Below are 7655 nucleotides of genomic sequence, written 5' to 3'. Positions count from 1 at the left end.
ACGATGCATACCATGGGGGAGAAGCGAACGTAGGGAGTTCGGTGGGCGGCGGGCGGCGCGAGAGGGGAGGGCAAGGTGGAGAGAGGGGGAACGGGAAGGGAGGGTGCGACGAATAGGAGAAGAGATGAGGTGGGAGAGCAGGCAAAACGCGGGGAGGGAGGGGAGGCCGTTGGATCGGATCTGGATGGTTGGATGGAGGCAGACCACTGGGGAGGCAGACCGCGAGAAGAAGCACTAAGTGTTTCTTAAGTAGTAGAGATAGAAATAAGCTGCAATGGGCCTAGGGCAAACTAGGCAAGAGGACGCGTAAAATGGCCAGGAGGTACTGCTACTGCTGGAAATGTTTCGAACTGATTTGGCTGGAAACGTTTCACTGTTACTGTTGTTTGGTACAGATTCTGGTGAAACCAGCGAGAATTCAGACCCATTTATGTTGCCAAATGACCCCTCGATATAGCAATACGAAGAGATAAAAGAATATAATATAATGAAAGAGAGCCTATATGCACATATATAGTAGTGAGAGGGCTGATATGCAATAGTTAGATAGCCTATGTGTAAATAGTGAAGGCATAGATGTGACTTTTCATATTATAAGAGAGGAGAGTGGATGGAGACCAATTTTGATTGTGGATTGTTTGATCGTGTAACATGTATGGTGAAGATCGTTAAGATTTATTATAACTCGTGTATTTTATAGAAATATATAGATATAGATAGAACACTTTTGGATAATCTTAACTGGCGACACCCCCTTTGGAAAATAGAAACAAGCTACCTCGTTGTGCCAAAAAGTGCTTACATGTGTGAAGTTTGCACTGATATTCTACTGAGCCCATAGCTCATTCAGTTTGGTTCTTCATAATAAAAAAAACTACAAATCAACATAATTAAATACACAAAAATCAAATGAAAATGGGATGCTCTCTGTATATATAGATAAAAAAATTGTCTAGGTTGAAAATTTTGTACTTCTTGGTTGTTTGCATCATGGAACCTAGAGATAAAAAAAATAACTTTCGATACCTTATAATGACATACAATTGAAATATATTACGAAACTATTATGATTTTTATATTCCTGCGTTCTATTTGTACGTTTTCATATTCCTGCTTTCTAAGGGAGCTTTAGTGTAACTATATGATTTTGTGACTATTATGCTATATCCAACTTTTACAGATAAATTTGCCCTGATATATGAGGAGCATATTTTTCACAACAAATCTAACGATGCCGACAATCCAAATACATTGTTTGATATAGTGGTCAGATTGAGAGAAATTTGATAACACGCTTTCTGAAATGTCAAGAATACCAGATAACTCTAAACAAAATCCCATTCTCTACAGAGGAAAATAATCAATGTCCCCTATTTTTTAGCTGTATTACCCTTGTTGTTTTAGGAAATGAGTACACGACACCAAGAGAGAACTTTTTTTTTGTGAGAGGATCAAGAACGAACTACTGTCAGTTCCATACTCAAGCCTTTTATTTTTATATTTCAAAAATAAAAAAATTATAAAAATAGGCATCTGTTTGATTTTTTTTTTTTTTTTGCAAAATATGCTACTTTCGCATGTCAAAAGGACAATAGGCACATGCCACCCATCCAACGGGCGATAGATTTAAAAATATAAACCTACGCCATTCCAACGTGCACAGGTTAAACAATAAAAAAACCAATATGTCCCATTGCTCTCAAAATGCAAAACAATATCGAAATAGTCATAAAAAATTCTGAAAATAATTGGACATACTAAGTCCAAGCCCAAGCCCATTTTCTTGAAACCCACTAGGGCTGTTGCCATCCGCGCATTTAAAGCACAGGCCCACCTCTCAAGTAAAAAAGCCCATATCGGCCCACTAAGCCCAACGAACCCGGCCCATCTAAAACCAACCAACGCAGCTCGCCATCATTTCCCACTCGCCCTCCGCCGCCTCCCGCCGCGCCGCCTCCGCCGCGGCCTGCTGCTCCGCTGATCCCACGCCACGCGAGAGTCCTCGACGTTGACGAAGGAGGCTTCGCTCCCTACGATGGCGCAGGCCTCGGCCGCGGCGCTGCTGCGGCGCCTCAGGCGCCACCGCGACCCCGCTGCCGTGCTGCTCCCTCGCCGCCTAGTCTCCTCCGCTCCCGCCTCGTCCTCGCCGGGTGCACTGCGGGACACTAGCCAGATCGAGGGAGGTGGCGGAAGCAGCAGCCGCCTCTCCGTTTGGTTCGGCTGCCACCCGCGCCCCTGGCTTCCTCGGCGACAGCAGGCGGCGGCTACAGCTACCTGAGCGGTGCACCAAGCTGCTACGAGGTAGAGATTGCATAACCGCGCCTCGCTAACTTCTTCTCTTCCCCTGAAATGCCGGTTCTAGTTGGTCGCTGCTTGACAAAGCTGCGATTCCTGTCTTGCAGCTCCGGGAGTGTCGACGGCGTCCAGTGAGGCTAGCACTGTCGCTTCTCAGTTTGAGATCGTTAGTTCCATCAAGTCCGCGTTTGGGAAGCTTGAAGGTAAATATGTGACCTCGACATGTTAATTGCCACTTCAACCGCGAGCCATTGTTTGTTATGGGAGTAGACCCAGCACTTTTCGCTAGACCTGGGTCGAGTTGAGTAGTTGCGCATTGTTTCTTCCTATTTAGCTTGCTGGTTATGGAGGAGAATTATGTCCTTAGCAATATTGGTATGGTGAAAATGAAGAAACAGGAGGGTTCTTTTCAATGATGCTCGTGATGCTTACAAGACTACAAGAGTTATGCGCCATTTCATCTTTTATTCTTAGCACTGGAGAAACAAAATACATATAGTGAAAACCACCAGATTTAGTGTGCATACTCAGAAAAAATTACCAAGCCTTGTTCCAGTGACACTTTGGCAGTGACATAATTGCAACATTTTTTTCTTGAAATTCTTTTGGAAGATGAAATGGGCTTTCATCTGATACCCATTACAGAATGATGATAGTTCTGGCTATCCCTAGATGTGAGTAATGTGCTGAACTGTTGATCCTTTCTTTGGGGTCATTGTAATCCTTTAACCCTTTCTTTTATTTTTGTAATGCAGGACAAAATCATTGTTGGTTAAACGCCACGAATGGCATTTGGAGGACCTTGAATCAAGAAGGAATATATCTTGTTCTTTTGTATCGATCTTGTGAAACATTAAACAGCAACAGCAAACATTCAGCCGCTTTTGGAAGATTGAAATATCGTCAACAGAGGTAGTTGTGTAAAACCCTTCCAGCTTCATTTGATAAAAATCTTGGACTTTTCTAATCTCTCCCCTTTTAGGTACCCACGTCTGAGTGTTTTTTCTGTGCAACATGGGAGTGGTATCAGTTCCTTGGCCGCTCAGAGCGAAGCAGTTCATACAGTAATGAAGGAGTACATTACATTTCCCATCTTGGTATCAGACAAAGACTCTTCCAATGTGAGGGACATACCCTTGCAATTTTCACGTTACTAGAGAAGTTTAGAAATATTTCTTTGATTAAAAAGCATTTTCTGTACAGAATGTTCATAGATTTTTTTTTAATTATGCATTTTTGTAATCTGTCTCCAATTCTCTGTATAAGCAGAAGATCTGTGTTCCTTTTGTTTGTTTGTTTTAGATATTGTATAAATACATTGTTAAAACAAGAACTGTCCTTTTGATGAGTGTTTAGATGACAAATGGTGCTTGCTACTTGCTATTTGAAGGTTCTAAGGACCCTATGCTATTCTCAACATGGGATGAGGAGCCTAACATAATGAATAAGGGTACAATCTTAACATAAATAGCTACATTGTTGATGCTATAAATGCTATTTTGCTTGTCTATTTTTGTTGGCTACTTTAGCTTCTCTGCAATGTTGCTTGGAAAGTTGGATGCCCTTGTATTTGCCAATATTTCTCAAACCTCGAAATCATTATTGAATGCAGCCATAGAGGAACTTAGTACGTTAAAAGAAGAACCGTCTGAAAATGTTCTATCAAGGGTTTCTTGGCAAAAAGAAGAGGTTGTCAAAGAGCCATATGTTGGTTCCTTCAGAAACTTGTTACTTTACCACCCAAGTACTTAGTTGCAGCTTTTTCCTTCATGCAGCTTATTACTTAAACATCAAGTTTGCAGCCTAAATCGACTATAGGTTTTGTTTTTGCAGTCAGAAGTGGTAGTCTACAATTTAATATGCTGCAGCATGCATATCAGTTGATGAAGATGGGGATCGCATTTTTATATCTGACAGTAACCACCTAAGTTACACGGATACGGATACGTGTATCGGTATCGGACCGATACCGATACACGGATACGTCTTTTTTCTGGAAATCCCGATACACGGATACGTTTCAATAATATTTTATTAAAAATAAGTAGCTGCCATTTGGGTCATCACCCTTAAGGAGTTACTTCCAGCAGAATAACACATAAGAACATATAAGAAACACAATCTCACATGGACAATACTTGCACTTCCATCTAGTATTCCCCCCCTGCTTTAGGTCTCTCTAAAATGTGGACATGATCCCACAATGGAGCTCTAATATCTGTCGATGTTGCAGAAGCACCACCAGCAGCATCACTACTTGAACCTTCGGTCGTCATCATGATGAATCGGTGATAACACTGCTAAATGCTAACTGCTAAGCACCTAAGGCAATCGGGAGGGGGAAAATGGGAGGGGAAGAAGGAGGAGAACGCACCAGTGAAGTTCAACCGTGCTCTCCCGCACCCGTGCGCCGGCCGCTGTTCTCCCGCGCCCGTGCGCCGGCCGCTGCTCTCCCGCTCGTCGGCCGCTGCAGCGCCCGCCTGCCCGTGCGCCTGCCCGCCCGCCCGCCTACGCGTGCGCCCGTGCGCCTGCCCGCCCGCCGGCCTGCGCGTGAAGTCCGCCCGGCGCCCGCCTGCGCGTGCGCCCGGCGGGGAAGGCCGTTTGCCGCAGCGCCCGCCTGCCCGTGCGCCTGCCCGCCCGCCCGCCTGCGCGTGAAGTCCGCCCGCCTGCCCGTGCGCCCGGCGGGGAAGGCCGTCTGCCGCCTGCGTGTGAAGTAGCCGCCGCCTGCCCGCCCGCTGCCCGCCCGCCTGCGCGTGAGGAAGCCAACCGTGCGTGCGTTCGCCCGCAGCGCAGGTTAGGTTAGGCCTTCAAATGGGCTGAGCCGTATCCGCAACAGCACAAATACGTATCGGCCCACGTATCCGTATTTTCTGTAATTATTTTCGCACTGATACTCCACGGATACGTATCGGCCGTGTATCGGCCGCGTATCCGTATCCGATACGGCATCCGGTGCGGATACGGCACCGGACTGGAGTATCCGTGTTTCTGAGGTAACCACCATAGGATCATCATTAGCAACAGCGATGGGATGATTTTAGAATGTGTAAGCATAACATGATGTTTAACTCCGGTTCCAGTTTTTTCCCTGTGGGTTGAAGGTTTGCAGCCATACAGGATGATGGATTGACATTTACTGTTTTGCTTCGCAGATTGGATCCTCCCCAGGCTTTGAGGATGACGAATTTGAATGAGCCAAGTTCTTGCACCCAGCTGCGATGCAGCTGAAGACTGTCTATATATTGTAGATTGGGAGGTAATTATCCACAGTAGATTGCCTTTTCTATTCTGTTTGACAACATAAATACACCCTTTTCACTGCCTACATATTTCTTGGATTTCATACTAGATCAATAAAAACCAGTAAGGTGTTTGGAAATATACTTTAAGTGTTAGGTGGAAGTTACAGTTCTGTTGTTGTTTCATTATCCTTAGTTGTGAAGATTTACGACTATCCACAACACTAAAGAATTATCTGAAAATTATATGATTCAGCCTTTTCTGATTCTTTTACAGAATCATGCTGTCAGAAAAGCAGATTTCAGAAGAAGAATTTTAGAGACAGTTTACCCAGTTTTCAATAAAAGCAGTGGCATCTGTGGTTGGATTATTTATAAGCTTGGTTTGAGAAAGGAAGTTGCTCCAACTATTTAAGATTTTGATGCAGACTTAATAGCACTCCCATGGCATTTGCTACAAATTTCAGAGGATGACATTTTAGTAGCAGACCGCAAGTAGGTGCCTCATCCCCTCCATCTTGACTTGACGATTTTTGTATAATACTTCAGTTAGCTGTCTGTATAATCCGAAGTCTGATTTATCTCGTGCATTTTGTCCACCCTTCCTATGTTGAACCCAATATTTGGCTTGGGGCTTGATATAAATTTCTACAATTCAATCTAATTCTCAGTTTGATGATGAATATTGATTCTGATAGTGAGGCTTAAGGAAAATTCTGTAAATACTTACAGTCCATTCTTTTGATTGATGTGAGGGAGAACAACAGATATTAATGAAATATGCTGCATTTTCTATTAATGTTTAACAGATGTTAATAGGGGTTAATTGATTAATGCTATATTTTAGGTTTTTGTGGAGTATGGGCACAATATGCTGTTGGTCAACTATTGCTACATATTGACCTGTTATTGCATGGTTAGGCAATTCTTTTTAGTTCCGACACTATTGCTGTTTTGTAGTTTTGAAACACCATGGATCCTGAGAATATCAACTGGCGAGAAACAGGATATTGGAAGAGGTTAGTGTGACTTCTTTTGTTTTATATGTTAGACTTTATTTTTCCTAGCTCATTGAGTTAAAGTTGTGCGAAGGTAGAGCTGAAATAATAGAGTCATATCAGCAAATTGTAAATGAGAGGTGCACCCTTCTTAAGGATATGCACACGAATTGATCATCAAGTGATAAAGAACATTCTGATTCATTGGAGAAGATCCCCAACAAGGAACTTGTATCGTCAGTCTCAAGATTTCAGAATTACATTGTCTTCTGTGATACAGGTTGATCTATAAGCTGTTTGGAATTAAGGCTTTCATTTGGAGTCAAATCGTATCATAAACGGTTCCAATTCCTTTTCCTTTTTTTGAAGATGGTCAAAAGGTTTTGAAGCATGGTTTGGATACCAATAACACCTCAAATATCCATTTCTCGAATACTGTGGTCCTTGGGTTGCCATATTGGTTTGTTTGCAATCTCGAGAGACTATCAACCTGGTGAGCTGCTGATGCACTATTAAGCACAAAAATTGACTTGCTGTTGAAGTGATGATAGAAGTATGCCTTCCTTTTCATTGTTTTGACATTTCTTTGTCATTATCTTGAATTGACAGGGGACATTCAAATGGACAGTGTCAAGAGCATATCCGTCAAGTAGCTGTGATTCCTGGTAATTGTCATATTGCTTGTTTCTTCTGATAATATGCTCAGTAGTAGATGCTTGGTGTTGATAGTAGTGATTGCATTTATGTGATTTCTATCCGCAATAATTGGATGCATCGTTGTTCGACCTTTTTCCTTGTGATGGTACAATCATTTCATGATTGTATAGTCTGCAGGATTGTAGTACAGAAGGATGATACCTTTAGAGAAAATGATACCTTTTTGCTACTCACTGCCTTTGCTTCCTATATTTTTGTTAACTTGTGTACCTTCGATTGTCAAATGCTGGTGGCCTCTGCTGCGCTGTACCTGAAGATCAACAGAACTAAAGGCAACCGCGCGGATCAGAAAGCGCTGGCCAAGAGGATCCTCCGGTGCCAGCACCGCGAGGAGCACGCGGGCGTTGAGCTGCTGATGGAGAGCCGCGAGGACGCGAGGGACCTGGTCTTGATGAAGCCGGTGCAT

General features: G+C 43.3%; 1 pseudogene; it reads left to right on the top strand.

Annotated features, from left to right (window-relative positions):
* The first annotated feature begins 2035 nt into the window (after positions 1-2035).
* LOC133895986 (uncharacterized) lies at positions 2036-7635 on the top strand (annotated as a pseudogene).
* The last annotated feature ends 20 nt before the right edge of the window (positions 7636-7655 follow it).

Source organism: Phragmites australis, chromosome 16 (genome assembly GCF_958298935.1).
Source record: "Phragmites australis chromosome 16, lpPhrAust1.1, whole genome shotgun sequence".
In the NCBI taxonomy this organism is placed as follows: Eukaryota; Viridiplantae; Streptophyta; class Magnoliopsida; order Poales; family Poaceae; genus Phragmites; species Phragmites australis.
The sequence above is the reverse complement of the archived record's forward strand: the minus strand, read 5'-3'. Positions and strand labels throughout refer to the sequence as shown.